General features: G+C 34.2%; 1 protein-coding gene across 8 annotated transcripts in view; it reads right to left on the reverse strand.

The window, feature by feature from the left end:
• Fut8 (fucosyltransferase 8) overlaps nucleotides 1-24,647 on the reverse strand; it is a 409,437-nt gene that overhangs the window by 173,114 nt on the left and 211,676 nt on the right. Inside the window, exon 4 of one of the 8 annotated variants that reach the window (XM_063240900.1) lies at nucleotides 14,743-14,852. The exons of the other annotated variants lie outside the window; for them this stretch is intronic. The gene's annotated coding sequence lies outside the window, so the exon portion shown is untranslated. The remainder of the gene's footprint in view (nucleotides 1-14,742; nucleotides 14,853-24,647) is intronic. 8 annotated transcript variants of the gene reach the window in all.

The raw sequence follows: 24,647 nt of genomic DNA on the forward strand, positions 1-24,647 counted from the left end.
ATAAGAAAACTATTCAATTTATTTGTGTAACTGTTAGTGAAAATATTTCAAATTTATTAGTAAAAGTTAAAAAAATGATTTATATATGCATTTGTATGATCATGAGCTAACATCTGGCCATAATTTATCCCGCAATGCCTATGGATGTTTCTTCTCAGAAGTACCTATTTTAAGAACTTATTCCTAATTCGGCACTTATATAATACCCTTATTCCACAGAATAGTAAATAGATTAAAATTTGTCAAGTTTTCTTCTGCAAATTCACTTAGTAATGTCTGCTTTTAAAGGTACTGAAATATTTAAATGAGTCATTTTTTCTGGTAGTTAGAAACACTGGGTTATTTTTGCTTAATGTCTCTGGAATAATAAATGTATGTAATTTTTAAAAGTCCATCTCTACGGGCTGGGGATTTAGCTCAGTGGCATAAGTGCCTGCTTGGCAAGCACAAGGTTGTAAGATCAATCCCTGGTACCAAAAAAAAAAAGTACATCTCTAAATCTGGATGATGCAACAAATTATCATCATTATCAGGAGATTTAACAGAGTTGCTATGAGGCTAAAATTTATATATATATATATATATATATATATATATATATATATATATATATTCCCCCCCATAATGCTTGGTACATTGAGAGTCCTCAGTAAAAGTTAATCTTGTTTTAATGTTGACAAAATATGAGATTAGAAATCATAGATATTACAATCAGCAGTGCCTAGACTGAAGTCTCAATTCTGCTATATCATGGCTAGGTAACTTTGCTAAGAATTTAAATTCCTGTATCTATAAAATGGGAATAATACATACTACTTTTCCTAGAGAATATTGGAAAGCATTAGTAGTATTAGTAATATTGGAAGCATGTAGTACAACACATAGCAGATCATTATGCAATATATTTACATTACTCCACAGATCCAATTTTATTATTCATATAATTAATTACCAACGTTTTCATAAGCAGCTTCTAAAATAGCTTTCAATAATCCTTATATCCAATATTCATGCTTTTGTCCAACCAAGCTAAGCTGAGGCCTGAACTTTCAGTTCATGTGCTATTTTTTGTCCTCAAACAAGTTGTACAAACCCTGGAGCACAGAGCAGGAATTCAAGATACAAACTGAATCTTAGTTACATTTCTTTACATATACTGGTTAACACCTCAAATAAATATTATAAAAACAAAATTTCACAGCAAATAAAAGATTCAACAGAATCGTAGTTATTGATTTTATACTATACCAAAAGACTAAAAGCATTTTATTAATGTTTTCTAAACAGAGTTTAGAAACCATGCATGTCTACAACCATGACATAGTAACTGGTTTGACCTCATAAATTAGAAAACCTTAAGAAACATTATTTTGAGGGGCAAGGGATACAGTTTGGTAGTCTAACACTAGCACGCATATGGCCCTGGGTTCAATCTCCAATACTACCAAAAGGACAAATAAAATTTTTAAAACTATACATTTAGAAAAAATGTTTTCAGATATGGAGCAATGGTCAAACAAGACTGAATGCCTGAAAGAAGGTTCATAATAAAACTAATCCCTATGAAGCTGTGCTTGGTGGTGTATGCCTGAGACCCCAACATTCAGGAAGCTGAGGAAGGAGGATCATCTTGAGTTCAAGGCCAGTCTGAAATACAAACCAAGACTTTGTCTCAAAAAAACTAAAAAAAAAAAGCTAGTTCCAATGATGTCTCCAGTCTTCTGTCTAGAGAAAGGAGTAACTCAGCAAAGAATACTTATCTCCCTAACATGAGAAGACAGACTAAAATTCAGGAAGGTTAAAGTGGATGAAATGTGCTGATCATTGTATTAAAGAGAAAGTAGCTGCTCAAAAAAAACACTCAGAATCTGCACAGGAGAACTTCTGAGTCCTTGGCTGTATCGTATTAGGGGAAAAAAATTAAATATGGATAGCTGAAAGCTGAACATCTCTCAGAGGCTGTGCAAAATTGGGAGATCTATGAATTCCAACCAAATACAATGAAATTGTCACACAGGAAAACTGCAGCATTCTGAGAAAGAGAGAGAAAGAAAGAGAGAAAGAAGAAAGAAAAAATATCTTTGAAGTTAGGGGGTTAAACAAACGGACAGAAAACGTTTCCTATACAGAGTCAAACAGCTAATATCTTAAGCTATATGAGACACATACAGGCTCTGTCACGTGTTCTTTTTAGTTTCTAATTTTAGGTTATGGGCCATATTTGTTTCATAAGCCAAAGTTTACTGACTTAACCTACTAAAGAAAGGCATTGCTAACAGAAGAACTAACAAATGTTAAAAAGATTTAACAAGATTAGGTTGATCCAAAAGTGACCCAAAAAAGTGCCTATCAAAATAAAATGCATAACTTTTTACAGAACAATAACAAGGAATTTAAAATTAATAATATAAAGTTCATACTGTCCACAGACTAATCAAAAGTTACACAAGCAAGAGATCACCCTGTGATACAGACATGTAAGAACTTGCTAAAAGATAAGGATGTAACTTGAACAGTACAAAAAAAAAAAAACTGCTCAAATTCTCTAAGCTCCACATTAAGAACAAGGTGGCAGCACTACTGCAGAAATTTTATATCTCTGATTCAGTGAAGTTAACTACTGCATTAACAATAGGAAATCAAACCCAACTCAATTATTGATTAGACTAATATAATACAGCTCCAATCCCAAACAAAGAATCCCACAGAAGCTTCTAAGCATTAAGATTCTTCACATCATCTTTGTTGCCCTTTACCTACAATGTCTGAAATATAAAAAAATTAGATACATGAAAGGACATACAAAAAAATCAACCACTGTCAAAAATAAAGATTAGAACTAGACCCATAAATCAATCCAATGCTGAACAATAAGGTATAAAATTTAGAATAATTATGAGCAATATATTAAAGGAGAACAGGTGGCGCTGGTGCAAAAATAGCAAAAGAGAACACAGCATGAAGATAAACAATATAACCCCCGGAAAAAGAGCTATCCTCCTAGGTCACTCTAAACTCTTCAGGTCTATGGAGCAGCCTTGGGAAAGGAGGAAAAAAAGATCAAACATGATAAAAGCTGAGATTTTGGAATACTTTTAAATGGGAGTTGGCTTTAAAGTCTCAATGAAGACAATGAAGTCTAAGAAAATGGAAGAACAGCCAGTGTTCAGTAACTGGTTCTGAAAAGGAAGAAAAAAGAATATGAAAGATCTTTGGGATGAAGATCTTGGGATGACGAACCAGGCAGAGACTTGAGTGGTGTTGGAGAAAAGGCAATGTGGACAAGACATGCATAAAACAGGTAGCATGGAAAGGTTTTAAAGATAGTCTTGCTGATTGGGAGTTAGGCAAAACAGAAGCTTATCAAACCAAGAAGTGGACAGGAACTCAATTTGTTCAGTAGGATCTGTTGGTTTAAAAATGAGGAACAAAAAAAATTTTCTTAAACTTACAGGTAGCTTTGAGAATCTCTCCCCTTCATTCGGCCACTTCCCCTAAGCATGACTGGAAGCCCCAACATGACCATTAGAAAAAAGGAAGAGGTCACTGAGAAGTAGAATCTGCAGCAGAACTATAACCTGGTCATGAGCTAGAAGTACAGCTCAGACTGAGTTTGGCTTTTCCTCCACCCAAAAACTGAATCTTCTGTATCAGTAAGAATGCTTCCACGTCTGTCAAGTTGCTAAAGTTTACTATCTTGTCCCCAAAAACAGTCAAATTGCTTTTCCTATTCAGTTTTATAGATGGAAGCTATCTGACATGCATATCTGATCAAACACTTTACAGACCACTCTAGATAGGCCTGGATGAACTTGAGTGGGGAGCCAAGTAAGTATGTGCATGGCTAAAACCTATTTTCTGTGTTATAACTTTGATACTTGTTTAGTGACATCAGGATGTAAGTAACAGCAGCTAACAGTTAACATTTATTGAGAGTTTAGCATGTGCTGGGCATATATCATCCTTGCATTAATTCATTTAAGCTTCATAATTATGAAATGGGTGATATTTTATCCCCCCCTTATAGATAAGGCAATTGAGATGCAGGAATAAAGTAATGAAATTACCCATGGTTACTCCAAAAAATGTTATAAAGGATCTCATGGAAAATACAATGTATATACAAGCAAATGAGGGATTCAGCACAGAAAAAATGCTAAATAAACATAAACCCAAAATATCAGAGAATCTTCAATATCATTATTAGAAGATTACACAAAGCTAAAAATACATCAGTGACCTTGAGGAGAAATCAATAAGTATTATGCAAAATGAAACTCAAAGATGGGGAAAAAAAGCCAGAGAACTCAAAGGTTGTAGATAATATCAAATGATTTAACACATGCATAACTGGATCATAAAGAAGTGCAAACATTTTTTTGTTGGCTAAGAATTTTTCAAAGTAAATAACTGATAACAAACCACAAATGGAAAAAATTCAGAGCACTGAAAATGTACACAAAATTGCTGAAAAAATGGGACAGAGAAAATATCGCAGCAACTAGGAAAGAATGAGAACATACTTTATGTCAAAAATCATGCTGGTCAGAAGACAAATGGAATAGCATCTTTATAATACAAAGGGGGGAAAAATACTGACTTAGAATTCTGCTTCCAGTGAAAATATCTTCCAAAAATAAAGGGTTTTGTTCCCCCCAGAAAAAAAGGACTAAAAACATTGTGTACCAGGTAAACTATTTTGAAAAAATAATTAAATATATTATTTCAGGAATAGGACACCAGCAGAACATGGATCTATGCAAAGAAATAAACTGTACCAGCGATGATACAATTTTTAAAAGCATGAACATTTTCTCTTCATTTAGTAACATTAAAGGGTAAACAGAAGTAAAAAATGTCAACAATATATCATTGGATTTATAACACGTAAAAGCAAAGTATATGATCACACACACAAGAATAGGATATAGGAAACAAAACTGCACAGCAATGAACTTATTACACAGGAACTATTATTTGAAGGTAGACTCACACTTAAAAGATATGTAATGTATGCTGTATAAGTTCACTGTTTCAATAGATACTAGCTATATGCAATCACTTAAACAAGAATTGAATTTAAAATTTATTTTTTCAGACACATTAGCCACATTTTGATTGTAACCTCCTGTATCTAATAGTTACCCTGACTATTGCCCATAAAGAAATTGTCTTACATGAGACAGCTTTCCTCTAAAGTAATATTTTTTAAAAAGAAAAAGGTACAACGAAAAACCCAATAGTGGAGATAAAATGGAATAAAAACAGAAAGGATAATTCAGAAAATAAAGATGGATAAATTTAAGATATGTAGTACAGACATCAATAGGTGCTATTAAATTTCTTGAAATCAGGTAAACTTCCCTTCTATGTTTCATCTGATGTACCATTCATTATATAAATTTCACTGACTTTTAAATATGCAACATTGATCTTGTTGTTTAAATTATTTTTATTTTTGGCAGTGTTGGAGACTGAACCCAAGACTTTCCACATAGTAGCATTCATGAGTAGCTAAGCTGTAAATACCTGGTATAACTTATTTAACAAACAGAAAAATTATATTTAATTTACATATACAAAATAATGAATTTTAAGACAGACGACAGTTGTGAACTCATCACCATAACCTATGCCATAAACCAGAGATGGCAAACCTTTTAGAGCCTGAGTACCTGAACAACAGAGAAACCATTTATTTGTCACAAGGTACCAACACTGCAATTAAACCTAATTACTGACATAGGCCATGCAAAAGCTTGGTCATGTCGCAGTTAATGAGTCATGGCTTGTGACATCATCTCCTGGCACAGCTACTCCTTTCCAAGCACGCACATGGCCACTATATGCCCTGTTATCCTATGTCTGGCTGAGGGGGTCAAGGTTGGGTCACATGTCGACAGAGAGTATGCTGGAAACCCATCATTGCATGCTTCTCACAGGTTCACCAGCACTGTCATAAACTTACATATCATCTTTAAAAGTTTCTGATTGCTCTTATCATTATTATTAGTATTTGTGGTAAGAACACTTTATAAAGTTTTACTTTATTAACAAATTTTAAAGCAAACCAAACAGTGTAACTATAGACACTGTGCTGATAGTAGATCTTTAGGACTTTCCTGATATAAAAGAGAATTTGTATCCTTCAAATACTCCTTCCCTATTTTCTACTCTCATATTTGGAGACAGAAATAGTTCAATCGTTGTGTTAAAACAACAAAACAGCTACAGTTCTATTTATAACACTGGAAGACTGTGACTATTCATTAAGACTAACAATAAGAAAATGACCAGTACCCACATTTGACATCTTACTGTGTGAGAAGAATGTTTTAGAGTCACATTCAGATGACTTCACTTTAATACTCAAGGCAAAAGATAAGAGTGTGGCTATTTTAAAACCATGAACCCTGTTCAGAGAATTGCATTCATAGAAGAATTGTCATAAAAACTGACTAAAAATTATTCAGCACTTACTTAACTAACAAAATATGTGTGTTCCAGTCAAACAGCAATATACCATTACATATTAGTTAAACATACATGCCTTATAATAAGAAACTACACTAGCAGGAATTTATACATTTAAGATGTGTTTTAACGTGTGAACAAAATGTACTCAAAAGGTTATTCAATACAGTTTTTTTGTAACAGCTTCAGACTGGAGGGGGGAAAAAAACCGTAATTGTCTATCAAAAGAAATAGGCTTAAATTATGAATTAGTTTGCTAACAATTTTTTTTACTATTGTGTCAACAAAGACAATACCGTGATCCAACATCAAGAGGAAAATCAGCCAACCGAAACAGATCCAGACCACATAGATAAGAATATTGAAACAACCATAAATATTTATAGTAAGATTTAAAGAAAAATGAGTATGTGGAACTTCAGAAAGATAGTGAAGTATTAAGCAGAAATAAATCAACCTCCCCAAGATTCAGAATCCAGAGACTGGAAAATAGCAAACTGAAGAAGAAAAGGACGAGGTAGGTGGACTCTCTGAGGCGTAGAAAGGAAAAACTGGAGCCTACAGAGAAATTGAAGAGCTAGACCTTAATGCAGAAAAAGAAGGGGCAATCTACACTTTCTCCCCAGGCCCTGGATCATGGCATGAGAGAGGAAAATCAAATGTACAGAGACACAGGAGAAGTGGTTGATCCATGGGGCCTTCAGAGAGATACACACCAATGGAACAGGGCAGTGGATGCTGTGTGCTCTGACAGATGGTGAATGATTTCAGTCCAATCAACTGCAGTGTCCCCTGTAGAGAGTGCTTGATCAGGCACCATCTCAAGGAAGGGCCAACTAAACCTGGGACTTGGGAGCACCTGTGGGTTGACTTCATCTCAGGGCTCCCAGTATTAAACTCCTTCCATAACTGGGTGAGGGACAATCATGGGAGACAAGCATGGTCAGGGAGCTGGGGTCAGGCTGACAAAGACACTCAACCAGTATTATAAGCTAAACAACTCAGGTCTCGCCCCTCTGGACCAAATCTGTGGATTTCAAATTCCCAGAACCAGTACTGTAAACTAATCCTACACCTGGCTTGCTGGAGACTATCCAGCATGGATCTGCCTCCGTCTGCCTTGTCTACCAGCAAGAGCAGAGTCATACTTTGATTGGACACTGCAAGCTACACACCCCTGAAGAGAATCACGAGTTTGATATCACAAAAACCCTTTTTCTTTGCTTTTAATATTTGCTCATCAGGATTCTTTTTTCAATTGTTGATGTTCTGTGAATGTGAACATAACTTTAAGCTTCCATGGTTTGTTTTACTCTTGTTTTTGTTCCTTCTTTATTTCTCACATGTCTTTTTCACCAGTTCCTGACTCTTTAGTAATCTGTCTTTGTCATTCAGCCTATCTTCTAATCTCTTTTTCTTCTTTTCTTCTGTTTTGTTTTTCCTCTTCTCCCTTTTAAATTTTCTCCCCTTAGGGTAAAATTGCTCCACTAACTTAGCTATTTACTATATATAATTTTCTGATTTGTCTTACATAATTATAAATATTGTACCTATGGATAAAGGCAGCAAATTGAGTTATCACAGTCCGTACTTGATGCTATTGTTAACAGTGCTTGTACAACTTTACCAAGATGACACAGTTATTCTGATCAATTAGTTTTCATGCATTCCAATACCTACAGTATCTGTGGTTCATAAACAAAACTAGAGTCTAGCACCAAAAAACTAGGTGCTAAGCCAAACAAGTTTCAATCTTTCATCTCTGATAAGCAGGTGAGGAAGATCTTGAGACAGACTAAAGACCAAAAGTCAGCTATATTTTGAAGACATCTCTGAAAAGTAGTAATTTCCTGAAGAGGTCTCAATACTAGCAATAAAGGTATACACCATAAACAATTAAATGCCTCAATGCACAAACAAATTTTTTAAAAAAATGAACAAATATGGAAGATGGCAATACATAATCACCAACTCACCCAAGGCAAATTCAATGGGCAACAAAGTAAAGAAATCAAAATGCACTCAGCTGAATTTTCTGAAACATTAGCTAAAGTAAAAAACAAAACAAAACAAAAAAACCCAACTCTCTTGAGAAAATATAACAGAAACAATTACACAAATCACTGAAGGAATGATAACAGTGAAAGAAATGGTGAGTGAATCTAGAGTAGCTATGCGCAAAACAGGTAGGAAAGACATGAAAACCAAGAATGCTCAACACAGAAACAACTGGATTCCAAAAAACACACTCAAATAGAAATTGAGGAACCTAAGGAATGTAGTGAAAGCAGACCTACATAGAAAATGTATACTGATGAATGTCCTCATCGGATAAACACAGTAAGTTCAAATAAATAACCTAAGGCAGAAACTCAAGGTTCTAGCAAAAGAAGAGCAACTTAAAACACAAAGCTTGCACAAGGAAGGAAATTATTATAAAGATCCTAAAGAAATTAATGCAATTGAGACTAAGAAAATAACACAAGAATAAATCAAAGTTGTATCTTTGAAAGAGTAAATTAACGACAAACCCTTATCCAACCATATCAAAAATAGGAAAGAAAAGACTTAGGTATATGCAATTTAGGAATGAAAAGGGTGACATCATCATGGATCCTGAAGAAATCCAGAAGGTCATCAGTACATACTTTGAGAACCTGTACTTGTACTCTAATAAAGATGGAAAACTCAGAAAAACAGATGCCTAAATATGTATGAATTGTCAAAGCTGAATCAAAAAGATAAAAATTCTAAATAACCTAGTATTAGTCAATGAAATTGAAGTGGGGGGAGCTCCTACCAATGAAGAAGCAGCCCAGGTCCTGACAAATTCACAGCTAAATTCTGTAAGAAATTCAGAAGACATCTAATGCTGCTACTCTTCAGATTCTTTAATCAAATTCAAAGGAAGCAATATTCTCCAATTTATTCTTGAAAGCAAGCATTAACTTGATACCAAAATCAGAGAAGGAACTAACCAAACGAGAACTATGGGTCAATATCCTTTATAAACACTGATGCAAAAATCCTCAAAAGATACTAACAAACAGAATGCAGCAAATCATCAAGAAGTTTATACAAGGTCCAAGTACAATTCAACCATGGATGCAGGAATGGTTCAACATAGATAAATCAGTAAATGTAATACAGAACATTAACAGAGCCAAGAACAAAAATCATATGATCATCCCGATAAGATGCAGAAAAAGAACTTGACAAAGTCCAACACCCATTCATGATTAAAATATAACTTACAGAAAACTGGAATAAAATGTCTTTATCTCAATCTGATAAAAACCATCTAGGACAAAGCAACAGTCAAATTCATACTAAATGGTTTACAACTGAAAGCTTTCATTCTAAAATAAGAAAAAACAAAAAGATGCCCACTATTCAATGTAGTACTGGAAACATTAGCCAGAGCAATGAGACAAGAGAAAGATATAAAACGAATAAGGATAAGAAAGAAGTTAAATTATCATTATTTGTAGTTGACAATACCTACACAGACGACCCCAAAAAGACTTCTAGATTTGATAACCAAATTCAGTAGCAGGCTAAATACAGAGTCAACACTCAAAAATCAATAGCATTCTGTACACAACCAATTCACTGAGAGAAATGAGAGAAACAATACTTTTCACAGTGGCTCCAAAAAGGGATACACTTAGTAATCAATCTAACAAAGGAAGTAAAAGATCTTTACCTTGAAAACTATAGTACTCTGAAAAAGGAGTTCAAAGAGGGTTCAGAAACGGAAAGACATCCCTCTTCTGGGATGGGCAGAACCAATATAGTAAAAATGACCACACTCTACAAAATTGTTATACAAATTTAATGTAATCCTGATCAAAAGACCAATAACAAATCTCACAGAATTAGAGAAAAAAATCCTAAAATTCGTATGGAACCACAATAGACCCAGAAAAGCAAGAACAATTCTGGGCAACAAAAGCAAGGCAGGCGGCATCACAATACCCAATTTGAAGTTACACTACAAAACTACCATGATAAAAACAAAATGACACTGGTAAAAAGTAAACAAAACAGAAACAAGGATCAATGGAACAGAACAGAAGATGCATAAACAACTCCAAACACAGTCAGCTACCTTATCTTTGACAAAGAGACCAAACACTTACATTGGAAAAAAGATAGCATCTTTCCACATGCTGGCTTTCCACATACTAGAAGATTAAACCTAGAAAGGTAACTCTCATCATCCCCTAAACTATTTTTGAAATGGATCAAAGATCTAAATATAAAAACAGAAACACTTAATCTTCTATAAAACAGAATAGGTAAAACTCTTGAAGACATGGGTGTAGGCAAAAACTTTATTAATAAAACCCCAATCACAAAGGAAATATCACAAAAGAAATCAACAACTGAGATCGCATCAAATTTAACTTTCCTTTATAGCAACAGAGTGAAGAGACAACCCACAGAATTGGAAAAAGCTTTTACCAGCTACTCCTCAGATAAAAGATTAACATCTACAACATATAAGACGCTCCAACTTAAAGGAGGATGGAAAAGGGAAAAAAAATGATGAGAAAAGAAGAAAAAAGTGAAAATTAAGCTTCTGTAAATAAAAAGAGAGACTGAAGTGAGGGTAAGAGAAGAGGAAAAGAATCCAATTCATACCACATACAGGTATAAATTCCCTATAATGAATGTGATCATAATGTGTACCTAAAATATGACAATGAAGTTAATAAAAACTTTTAAAAATTCTTGGAAACAACCCAAAAAAATCAGACTTCCCTTAAAACTTAAACATACAATCCAAAAATGATCATCTGAAATGAACAGGCATTTCTCAAATGAAGAAGTATAAACAGCAAAGGAATATATGAGAAAATAGTCTACATCAGTGACCATTCAATAGATATAAATTAAAACAACACTGAGGTTTCATCTCACTCCAGAAAGAAAGGCTATTATAAAGAAACCAACTGATAACAAATGCTGGAAAGGCATTTGTTCCCCTCATAAGGGGAAAAAGGAACCCTTCTTTATTGCTGATGGGAGCTGGGGATTTAGCTCAGTGGCATAAACCCTTGCCTGGCAAGCATGAGGTCATGAGTTTGATATTGCTGGTGGGAATGTAAACTGGTACAACCACTATGGAAAAACAGTATGATAATTCTTCAAAACACTAAAACTAAAGGTTCCATTTGACCTGACTGTTCCCCTTCTAGGTATCTTCTTAAAAGAATTAAAAGCATCATAATATAGTAATATATGCATTTATAATAGCTAAGTCTTGGAAACATGATATACGCCCATCAACAGATAAAGGAATATTTACATGCTATGGCGTACTACCATAAAGAATAAATATGAATCAGTTTTAGATAAATGGACATGGCCTTGACCATAATTTTAAGTGAAATAAATCAGACACAAATCTAATACCACATTGTTTCTGTCATGTTAAAAACTCAGTGAATTGGGCTGGGGATTTAGCTCAGCGGCATAAGCGCCTGCCTTGTAAGCAGGCAGTCGTGAGTTCGATCCCTGGTATCGATAAAAAGAAAAAAGACAAAAAAAAAAAAAAAAAAAAAAAACTCAGTGAATAAGGGGTAAAATACCAAATAAGGAGCGGATATTGGGAAGTAGGAAGGGTATGTTCAAATGCAAAGGGGAACAAGGGAGGAAAGAGAGGAAAGGGAAGGGAGGGAAATGGGATTAAGAAAAGTGAATACAAGGGAGAAACAAAGCTTTTGTAAGTGAGGAGTAGAAGAAGGATTGAAAAAAATCATTATATATGGTGAAATATGTACCAATAAAAATGTTTAATTAAAAATTTTTAAAAGTGTGTTAAAAAAATAAAAACTACATAACAAAAAATACAATTTTTAGGAAAAAAAATATTCTACCACATCTGAAATTTTAAGAAACTCTCTGGCAGAAACTAAACACTATAGGGAAAGTTAATGACAGTGAATACAAATTATACAAAGTAAAGCCAGTGAGAAAAACTCTAGAGGGGGCAAGCACTGTTAACATGACTTAACCTTAGATTCTACAGTGTGTTGCAGTTTTCTCACAGCCACTTAACCTTAGACTATCACTATGTAACAAAAAGGCGAAGGAAAGCCATCTATCATAATCACTAGCTAACTCAAAAGACTACTTACAGTGCCAGCCTCAGGACCACCTGGAAATCTACAGGCACTTCCTTAAGGAAAATGGAAGTTTCACAACAGAATTTGTCACTAAACTTAAAGTCAGACATACTGAAATAACTTTAATCGTGGGTATGTGCATAATTTTCAGTCTGTTTGCAAATAAATACAAAATCATAATTTACAGAAGGAAAAATAGTCACAAGGATGAGAATGAGGGCAAACAATACAGAACATAATTCAAGAGGACTTCTCAACAGAAAACATCAGAATGGACTATCTTTTCAAACTGCTAAAATAAAAAGATGTCAGAATTACACTGTGTCATCTAGCGGAAATACACTTAAAAGTTAAAATAAGTTTTTGTAAGTTTTCAGTTAACTTAGGTAAGTATCTATGAGAATTGTGAATCACATGGAAATCCAAAGTGGCTGCACAATTATGAATTGTCTACAGAAGTGAATGAGAGTTCCTGTTATTTCACAATAGAACTTGGTATAGTAAGCTTTTTGGGTTTTGTTTTGTATTGTTTTGTTTTGTTTTCTGAAACAATGTCTTGCTATGTAGTTTAGGCTGGGTTTGTACACACTACGTAACCCTGGCTGGCCTCAAATTCACAGCAATCTTCTTGCCTCAGCCTCCTCAGTGCTGAGATTATAGCCGTTTGCTACCATGCCCACCTGGCATAGTAAGCTTTTTAAAAACCAATTATAATAGTCTTGTAGTGTTAACAAAGTATGGTTACAATGTGCATTTTCCTAATAATAAGTGACAGCATCTTTTTATCTGCTTGTCATCATGTATCTTCTTTGTTAGGGTTACCTAATAAGTTCTTTTGTTCATTTTTTAATTAGACTGTTTTCTTATTGTTCAGATGTAAGTGTTCTTAATGTATTCTAGATATAACTATTTTGTAAGATATGGATCTTTCATTACCCTATTCTGTGGCTTGTCTGTTGGCATAGTTTATGTCTCATGGCCTGTGACAACATTGAGGGGTGGCAGAACCATTAAGTAGTGATCACTGCTGAAGCGTTCCTGAAGGACATTAAAACTCCTGGCCTTTGTCTTCTCTTCTGCACAAGATGAGCAGCTTTGCTTTCTGTCATATGCTCCATACAACCCAAAACAAAAGGACCAATCAACCACGGACTGGAAACCTCTGAAACCACAAAGCAACCAAGTATTTTTTCTTTGTATGCTAATTTTACTAGATAATTGATTTATTCCACTTCTGGTCTCAGCCCCAGTTGGACAAGAAACAAATCAAACGTAAAGATGAGGTTCAACATTGATCTTACGGGGAAATTTGATTTTTGGCTCTCAGTTGGAAAAAGTAAGAAAAGCTGTAACTTCAATCTAATAAGAAGAAAGACTCTTAAGAAAAGGGTGCGGTAGCTATGTAAAATGTTAACATTAGGAAAACATGGTAGTACAGAACTTTCTGTACTATTTGTAAATTTTTTTACAATTGAAATGTTACTCCAACATAAAAACCTTTTAAAAGATAAAGCCAAAATAAGTACATTTTTAAAAAACAAAAATGTATAGGACTTGTCAACAGATATAATGCAAGACCTAGGTAAAGGTTATTTTTCAGGCAGGAAAAGAAATGTGGATAAAAACAAACGTGGCAGGGCTGGGAATTTAGCTCAGCGGCATAAGCACCTGACTTAGAAGCACGTGGTCCTGAGTTCGATCTCTGGTACAAAAAGAAAAAAAAGTGGCCATGCATGGTGGAGCACACTGTAATCCCTGCATTTGGGGAGGTGAGACAGAAGGATCACAATAAATTGGAGGCCAGCCTGGACTGCATAGTGAGTTCAAAGCCAGCCTGAACTACAAAACTGAGACCTTGCCTAAAAAAATAAAAACAAACAAACAAACATAAATGATGAACTTAAATAAAATTTTTTCTTACTGTTAATTTCTTTTAAGGCAAATGAACTCTAACACTAACACTATTATAGTAATATATTAACAAGTATACTAAAATATTATGTTAATATTACGGGATTTATAACACAGAGGTAAAACAAAAAGCATCAATAATACAAAGATAAAAGACAGATAAAAAACAGCATCTAAAGATCTACTTCATGAAATATGATAATGGCATGGGATAGTGGCATACCCCTATAATCCCAGCAGTTAGGAGGCTGAAGCAGGAGGATCGCGCTGAGTTCACAACCAGTCTGGGCTACACCATGAGTTCAAGGTCACTCTGACCTACAGTGCAAGACCCTGTCTCAAAAAAACCCCACATAAGTATGTTAATATTTGAAAGTCTGGTGAAACAGGTTGAAGATTTATAATGTTAACTCTATGAATAAAATATAAAGCTGATAACAGAAAAATCAGTCAAACAAAAAATAAGAGTTTTTGAAAGGAATAATTAAATTTATAATCTTACAATTGGACTAATCAAGAGATAAAAAGACAATGTAAGTTGTTGATATTAGGAATAAAAGAGCATCATTACAGATGCTACAAAAGCCTGGTAAGAGAATATTACTTATAACTTTATGTTAGTAAGTATGAAATTCTACTTGAATGGACAAATTTCATAGGCCAAATAAACTACCAAAGCTCAATCTAGAAGAAATAACCTGAAGAGCCTTAAGATTATTTTAGAAGTTGAATGTGTGGGTCTAAAACACAAAGAAAGCACCAGGCCCACATAACTTTATGTATGACTCCTATGAAATATTTACAGAAGCTGTAACTACAAATCTACCATGGAGAATTATGGATTTTTCCATAAAATAAACAAAAGGAAGAAAACAGGGGGAGGTAAGATTAGTGCTTGGCAGCAAGCATAAGATCAGTGCTTGGGAGCAAGCAAGAAAATCAATTATTATAAAGGGAAAATAAGAGTTCATGAAGCTACAGCTGTGGGGAAATCATTTAAATAAACAGTATGGATACATTTTATTGCTGTAAACTATATTTCAATAAATTAAAAAAATAAGAGAGAGTTTAAACTGCTCCCATCTTGTTAGTATAATTGAAAATGTCAATAATTAAAACTGGAAAAGTCATTAAATACCTACATTATAGATGGTTTAAAGCAAATATTAATGTTCTTTTAATGAAAAAATTCCAACAGTAGTTATTCTAAAGACAAGATCATATTCAACTCAAAAGTTAATGTAAAATTGTATTTTTCATGCAATTCAAAAACAGTAATATACTAAATAATTGAGTATATAACAAACCACAGATTTTTTTTAAATTTTTAAAATTTTATTTAAAGAAAGAAAATTTTAAAAAATAGAAAAAAGTAGAATACAGAAATCAAAAAAAATTAACATAAAATCGCTAACTGACACATTACATATTGTCATCTTCACTACAGTTGTGTTAAAGTTACAAAAATCAAAACATAAAAAGTGGCTAGGCACTCAAACATTGACAGTGCAATCTTTTCTGTTCAATAATCTAATAGAAATTTAGTAATACACATCTATCTTACACATACATATTATTGTATCTTTTAGAGCACTTTCCTTCCCTTTCACTTTTACAATATCAATTATACTTTTGGATCCCATTATTGCCAATTCTTATTTTTTATACTAGAGAGACAATGTGATAATTACTCATATGAGTCTTTTTATTTCACTTATGAGGATAGTCTCAAGCCTCCATTTACCTATAAAGGCCTCAAGACCATCCTTTTTATAGCTGAATAGTATTCCATTGTATAAAAATACATTTTAACAAACCTCAGATTAACTGCTGAAATTTCTTAGTAGCCCAACCTCTTCTCAGAACAAATGGAATAACAATACACATTTAAATAATATTCTAAAGTACAACTAACTAGAAATTATGAAGATTATTACAGAGTATTTTTTGAAACTTCAACATAATGAGATGAAATGGTAAAATAAAATCATTTATTCAAAAAATTTAATGAATGACTTCTTTAAGATAACACAGATTAAACCTAATATTTTAAAGGTATGTTTTCTTTATTAACAAACAATGCAAGGAAACAAAAATGCTTCCAGTTGTTAAATGGAATTATAAATAAAACATTTAAGGAAAAGCTTATTGTATAAGCTCACCTACTATAAATAGTAAGTACAGTCCTATATATAGTACGTCAATTCAATTCCAGATTAACATGGCTCCAAGACTGTATCTTTTAAATACTTCCACCTTTCATCTTAATTCATTTTAAAATCAATCATTTTATAAAATTTATTCTTCCTGGCTGGGCCTAATGGTACATGCCTATAATGCTAGCACTGAGGAGGCTGAGGCATGAGGATCACAGCGAGTACAGAAACTACATAACAAAGCCGTGTCTCAAAAAAAAAAAATTTCTCTCTGTTCAGTCTCTATAAAGGAATGCACAATTTACAAAATGATGTGCTTATTCATATAAGAAAGCAGTATGATGGACAACAAAGTTAGGTAGAACTATTACAGGCAGTCAGACAAGGCTGGGCCCTCAAAGGAGTCAGTGTAGAAGATGAGAACACATCTGTCAAAGGTCAGGTCTCAAGACAAAGATGGAATGACCCATCCTACACAGCCTCTCTGCTGGCTTTAGTAAGCAACTTGAGATTAACTGGTATCAGCAGGTAAAATAGATAGACATCCGTCACCCAAGTGGGTGACCATAACCTCTGACTCAATCCTTCCTAAAAATGTCTGTTCTTTCCATGTGTGGTTGCTGGATTAATACGGACAGCTAAGAAACTATCCTTGTAATCTTATTGGCAGATCATAGTTTGACCCAGGTTGTGCCCACTTTGTGATTTTTGTATCTACTTCATGATTTTGCTTCATAAAACATTCTCAGAAAAGTAGTCTCTTTGGCTACCCACTTTCAAGCCCTCTCCCTACTCTAAGGAGCTATCTCTCAAAATTTTCCTACTCAATCTCCACTATCCCTCACAATTCATTCTTTGATTTCAAGGGATGTAAACTCGGTGTATCTGACATCTAGCAAGTTGGGAATTATGTTTTCACCTATATCAGCAGGAAAATGCAAGTAAAAATAGTATCATAAATTAAAATGACCTTTATTACTAGTTGAAGCCAACTTTTACTATGTGAAAGCACTTGATTATAAACCAACTAAATGTGGGAGACACAAAAGGGAAAAACAGAAGGGAAAAGAAAAGAGATTTTTTCATATAGCCTCTACTAAGTTTGCAAAATTCTATTTTCAGCCCTGACTTAACACAGTCATCCATCACTTTCACATTTCTTATCAGTAGGTTCCCAAAAATGAGCATATTAATTTTAAATGCCAGGCATCCTGAACACATGGGTGCAAAATATTCCATTAATTCACTGAAACTAGCTAACATTTTAGAAGTTAATCTTCCTAGTTATGTAGTAGAAATACATAATTAAATTTGTGAGGACTCTATGAGAAATATTTCATTCATCTTAACAGTTATATGGGGGCTGGGGATTTAGCTCAGTGGCATAAGCTCCTGCCTTGCAAGCAGGTGGTCGTGAGTTCGATCCCCGGAACTGATTTAAAAAAAAAAAAAAAACAGTTATATGTTGTATTTACTTATGCAATTAACCTAAAATATTCAAATGGGTTTAGAAATTTAGTGTTGCCATCTATACATTTAGCCCTGAATAAACCTGTATTATTAAAAAGCAGTGTTATTAATACATTCACAAGTAAAACTGTTAGATGCAGGCCTAAATATACCCTAGCTTTTGGGGTTTCTAGGTCCATTTACCTACCTTCAACTAGATTTTAAAAAAAGAGAGAAAAATTAGTTTATTTACAATTTGGCCAAATTGGAAAGGTTTGGCCCTTTCTGACACACATAAGCACTCCTATTTAGAGTAAGAGACAAAAAGCCAGGAAATATCCATGTGTAAATTTAGCCAACCACTGACTAGAGAATTCTTATGTACTACCGAATCCTCCCTTTGACCACGGCTTTGGGGGTGGAAGTTGATACTGTGAGCATGAGGAAATCTGGGGAAACAGTTTTATCTTTTTTTTTTAAATGCTAGATTTTAAAGATCCATTTTAAGTTTCAGTTCAGTTTTTGTCCTCAGATTAGCTTTCTTCTTAGTAGCATAACTACCTCATTCTAGCCACATGCAATTATGTGCAAAAGAAAAATGATAATCTCTTCTAGTCTGTCCCATTTTACAAAACAGGAAACTATTGACAGACATCTCTCTAGAAGCTCTGTAGTAAGTTAAGATTGAGTTTTTACAAAATCAGTCACAGACAATGGAATAGGATTCATTTCTATCCTAGACTAAATCCAGGTTTACCCTCCGGGTAGACTCCAGAACAAAAGTAAGACACAGACAGCACAAATAAGTACTACTACAGCCTATAATAATGCCAAAAAAAAACTCGACATTTTTTTTAAACAGTACTCACCTGTTGCAGTCAGGGGTTGCAAGGAGAACAATTACATATAAGACATAGAATTTATAATATTAATTTATGATAGTTAAATACAAGAAAGTACAGGAAATCTGTCCACAACACTAAAGACCTAGAAAATCCAGCTGAGGGTCTGGATACTACAGGAATGTTCTGCATGGATCCAGCTGAAAACCTAGAGCCCATGACTGCCTCCCACGAGTCCAACTAGAGGCCTAGAGCCATGACAAGGATTCATGCAACTCTGTTTTACAAATCTGCACCAGGAAGGCCCCATGGTTAGCAGTGAAAGCTATGCCAGCGGGATGAATTTGTGCCAGGAGGTTGAGGGTTTTACACTGGAGCCAAGAAGTGACACTCAAAATAAAGCCCAGGGCTCCCCCGAAAAGTACCACAGCCATCCTCAGGGACAAAAAGTCCTGAACTCACTCCTCTAACTATGGGAACAACTGAGCTCCTTATGAGGAAGCCAGTGTGACTAACTTCTCCTGGAGATTAAACAGCAAACAAACTCCTCTCTGGGACCAGGAAGTGATGCTTTTAAGTAAAAACCAGAGCCCCTCCAAAATGAACCTCAGCCATTTCAGCAAGAAGGTCCTAAGCTCCTCCAATGATAATAGCCAAATTCATGTCGGGGAAGCTAGCCATGACAAGCTCCTCAAGAAGAACCAACAGCTCCAAACAACAGCAACATTTAAGAAAACCCACAACACTAATATTCTTTCTCCTCATGTCTCTTTTTTTATGCAGGCAACTTTCCTCAGAGCCATCTACACTCAGCACAGCTGATTTACTTCAGCTGGTATCTTTGTTACTTTTCTCTCATTGTTGAAACAAAATACTGCACACCCAAAATGAAGCAAGGAAAGGATTATTTATAGTACAGTTTTTGGAGATTTCAGTCCATACTCAGCTGGCTCCAAGGCACGGTGGAATGGCTGAGAGGCAACTGTTCATGGCAGCCACAAGCAACAAGAGCAAACAGGGAAGGGGGGGGGGCACGCCTTCTTCCCTCCTTTATATTGTATGTTGGCTCTACTCTCAGGCAGGTGTAGCAATCACATTAATCCCAGCACTAGACAATGAGCCCATCACAGCTAGATTCAGCTGCCTCCATGACTGCATGAGGTGTGGGAGGCCACCTAAACACAAACTATAACAGCTGGTATTAAAATGACCACTCGTTTTCAATCTGTAATATCATCCTTTCCCATTATTCTTTATTACACTTATTGGCTTTATTTCCTATGTGGTACCAAAAGTCATATATCAGTAGAAAAGAAGTTTAAAGCACAGTACCTAAAAACCATAACTCCTTTATTAATATTTATTAAATGAGATACTATATGAATATATGCATACCTATATATTTATCTATCAGTAATGCCAACAGTCAAAATCATAGTCAAAATAAAAAAAATCAGACCTTAAAATAATTAAAATTTAGTCAGACTAGAAGTCACTTTAATATGTTCTGTTCACTCATTTATTTCTATGTGCAAAAAAATATCAAAAGCAGATGCTCAGAAATAAATAGGTCAACTCCAAAGACTTTTTCAAGTCAACGCTTAGTAAACTGCCAGGTCCTTAAACCCTACATTTGTTAATATGAAAAGATGAATTTATTATTTAAAAAACCCAAGACATAATACAAATAATGGATAAAAATTCACAACTTTTCTAAGAACTGTTTCTAAGAATGAGATTCAAATGGTATCTTGTTGACCTATCACTGTGAGGTATAATAATGATAATGTCTACATTCATATGTTTTCTGAATGCAAAGAACTTTTCTCATGCGTTACACAATCATACTATTTAACACTCCCAACACCCTTTCAAAGCAGGCGTTTATATTCCCATTTTTCAGTGAAGGAAATTAAGAATGAAGACATGTAGACATAGCTTTTGCAAGTTTATAAAGCCAGTAAATGGCAGACCCAGAGGAATCTTTTCTTTGTTGTTATTAAGAATCTTTATTATTATTATTAAGATATGAAAGCTTAAAATAACCCTAAACATATATATTTTAATATAAGGATATGCAGCAATACAATTAATATTTCTATGAATTACAGTTAAAAATCAGAATACTCTTTTTTTTTTTTACTGTTTTGGTTTGAGGATGCTGGGGACTAAACCCAAAGGGTCACACATACTAGACTAGCTCTCTACCATTTTAAAAAAAAATTTATTTTGAACAGAGTCACACTAATTTGAACTTGTAATCCTCCTTGGTCCCTTCGACTGCTACCAGCAGCAGCATGCCCCTCCCCAGACTTTTGGCCTTGGACTGGACATACACTTCAGACTCCCAGATTCTTAAGTCTTCACACTCATACTGAATCATACCACTGGCTTTCCTAGATGGCATATAATAGAATTTTTTCATCCTCCATAATCACCTGAACACATTCCCATGATATACATTTTTCCCCTGTCTGTCTACCTACCTTTGTACTATTGGCTCTGTTTCTTTGGAGAACTCAAGACAATTTTGCATCTTTTAAGCATGAAAGAATATTAACTATCTATTTTAACTTAGCTATGTGGGAAACACATCTTTTCTTTGAGGCATCAATGTGTGACAACAACAAAAAAAGAGGGAGGGGAGGGGAAGGGAGGGGAGGGAAGGGAGAAAAAAAGAGAATTGAGAAGAAAAATTAGGATTGTATTGTAGTAGAAGATGCACCCTCCCTTACAGCCAAACTACTTCAGTTTGTTAGTTGTCCAAGTAATAATTCAGGGTATGGTTCCTGTTACTTAAACATACATGCAGTTATATACCTTAGACCACCTTCCTTTCCTCTCTTTTTAATAACAATTACACTTTTTGGGTTTTTTTACTCCCACAGTTCTTATTTTTTGGAGGGAATAAAACCTAACGTGGCTAAACGAAACAGAGTCGGTTAGAACAAAAGGATGGGCATAGTACATGATGTAAAAATAGAGTATCAGGTGATCTAAAATGGTTACTATTATGCTCTTGCTATTTTTTTAAAAAGTTGCCTATATCGTCAGGTATAATAGAATTGATCAAAACAGTACAGAACAAGACAAATAAAACCTACACTGGAGACCTTACAGGATTTCAAAAGAAGATAATAGTCAAACAATAATGGGCATCTTAGTGAATCTTATTGCCTTAAAAGTAGTTGCCTATACCCTCAAACTTGATACTACCAAACAAAATAGAATATAGTAAAATCTGATAGAACAAGATGGGGAGAGCAGTACTGGGGATCATATCAGGTTAACAGGAAAACAAAAAAGTTACTATAATATATCCCGCTATTTTTTAATTTAGTTTTCCCTTAATTGAAAAAAAATGTAAGAAAAAATAGATTAATTTTAAAAAAGGATGGGATTGAGGTAAAAGAGGACATTGTATTAGAACAACACAGGTCAGAACCAAACTATTTAAGCATCATTAAATCTTCTTTTTTTTATTTTTTTATTTTATTATTTAAAGAGAAAAAAAGAAAGGAAATAAAATTAAAAAAACAAAGCAGTAAAAGGATACAAATAATACAGAATTTCAAGGAAAAAAATACAGATAATCTAACATAATAGTAGACACCATAGTGCCTCCTTCCTTGAATTATTTGAGTATAACTTCATATACTATAGCATCAAGCATATCAAGTCAATCTGAAGCTATTCAAGAGAATGAAGAAATTACAGGGTATTTAGAACCAGTTAACAGAAAACGAACAATGGTTTCTATATTATCTCTTTGCCTATAAAAAATTCTTTATACTATCGTATATAGTAAAATATAGTATGATACCACATGTTAAAACCAGAGGAAACAGATGTGCAACAGCTTGATATGACTTCAAAACAAGATGATATTAAATCAGCACTAGCTTTTATGATGTGTTGTTTTCTTCACAATGGCTATTCATACTATCACAGATACTAAAATCGAACAACCTAGGTTAAAACCAGTGCAACTAATGAGTGATAACATTATATGGATTAAAACCAATATGATTGGGAATCATGATTACCATATAATTTTATGTATTCTTATCATTTCTTACACTAGGAAACCTCGGTATTTATACATGTGAGTTTGATTTATTTCACTTATGAGTATGGTCTCAAGCTGCGTCAATTTATTTATAAATATCTCAATGTGATCATTCTTTATAGCTGAGTAGTACTCCATTGTATAAAAATACCACAACTTTTTTATCCATTCCTCAGTTGATGGACACTTAGGTTGTTTCCAAGACCTGGCTATTACAAATTGTGCTACTATAAACATGGGTGCACATATATGACTGTGGTATGATGCTTTCAGTTCTGGGAATATGCCTAGAAGTGGAATAGCTGGGTCAAATGGGGCTTCCAGTCCCAGCTTTTTGAGAAATCTACAGACTGACCTCCACAATGGCTGTACTAGTCTACACTCCCACCAACAGTGGAGGAGAGTTCCTTTTGCCCCACAGCCTCTCCAGCATTTCTTATTGGTGGTTTTCTTGATCTTGGCCATTCTTTCAGGGGTGAGATGAAATCTCAGTGCGGTTTTAATTTGCATTTCTCTAATGACCAGTGATGGTGAACATTTTTTCATGTATTTATTTGCCATTTGAATTTCTTCATCTGTAAATTGTTTATTCATCTCAGATGCCCATTTTTGGATTGGATCTTTGAATTTTGGGGGTCTGATTTTATTTAATTCTTTATAAGTTTTAGACAAAAGTCCTTAGTCTGAGGGGCAGTTCACTAAGATTTTTTTCCCAGCTTGTGGGTTTTCTTTTCATTATGTTGGAGATTTCTTTTGACATGCAGAAACTTTTTAATAAGAGGTGATTCCAGTTATTGACTCTGGGAAGTATTTCCCTTGAGGTTTGAGTCCTGTTTATGAATTCTTTACCTACTCCTACGTCTTCAAGGTTTTTACCCAATTTGTCTTTCAATAGATTCAGTGTTTCTGTTTTAATATTAAAATCTTTGATTGAATTAGATTTTATTTTAGTACATGGTGATAGGCATGGGTAGAGTTTTAGTTTTCAGCATATGGAGAGCCAGTTTTCCCAACACCATTTATTAAAGAGACTGTCGTTCTTCCAGTAAACATGTTTGGCCCCTTTATCAAAGATAAGGTGGTTGAGTCTGTTTGTAGTGCTGGTTGTATCTTCTAATCTATTCCACTGATCTTCAGTTCTGTTTTAGTTCCAGTACTACGTTGATTTTACTACAGTTGCCTTGTAGTATAACTTCAAGTCAGGATTGTGATACCGCCTGCCTTGCCTTTGCTGCTTAGAACTTAGAACTGTCCTTGCTATTCTAGGTCTCTTCTCACTCCAGATGAATTTTAGGAGTGATTTTTTGAGTTCTATGAGGTATGTTGATGGTATTTTTATCAGGATTGCATTGAATCTGTATAAAAGTGTTGGGAGAATGGCCACTTTCACAATATTTATTGTTCCTATCCATGAGCAAGGGGTGTTTTTCCATTTTCTGAGATCATCTTCAATTTCATTTTTCAGTGTATTATAATTTTCCCTGTATAGGTCTTTCACTTCTTTTGTGAGAGTAATTCCTAAATATTTCATTTTTTTGGTTGCTAGTGTGAAGGGTGTTGCCTCTCTCATTTCTCTCTCTGTGACTTTGTTGTTAGTGTATAGGAATGCTAT

This window comes from Cavia porcellus, unplaced genomic scaffold, assembly GCF_034190915.1.
Source record: "Cavia porcellus strain 051 isolate PalLab524CR breed Dunkin Hartley unplaced genomic scaffold, mCavPor4.1 scaffold_31, whole genome shotgun sequence".
NCBI classification, from domain to species: domain Eukaryota; kingdom Metazoa; phylum Chordata; class Mammalia; order Rodentia; family Caviidae; genus Cavia; species Cavia porcellus.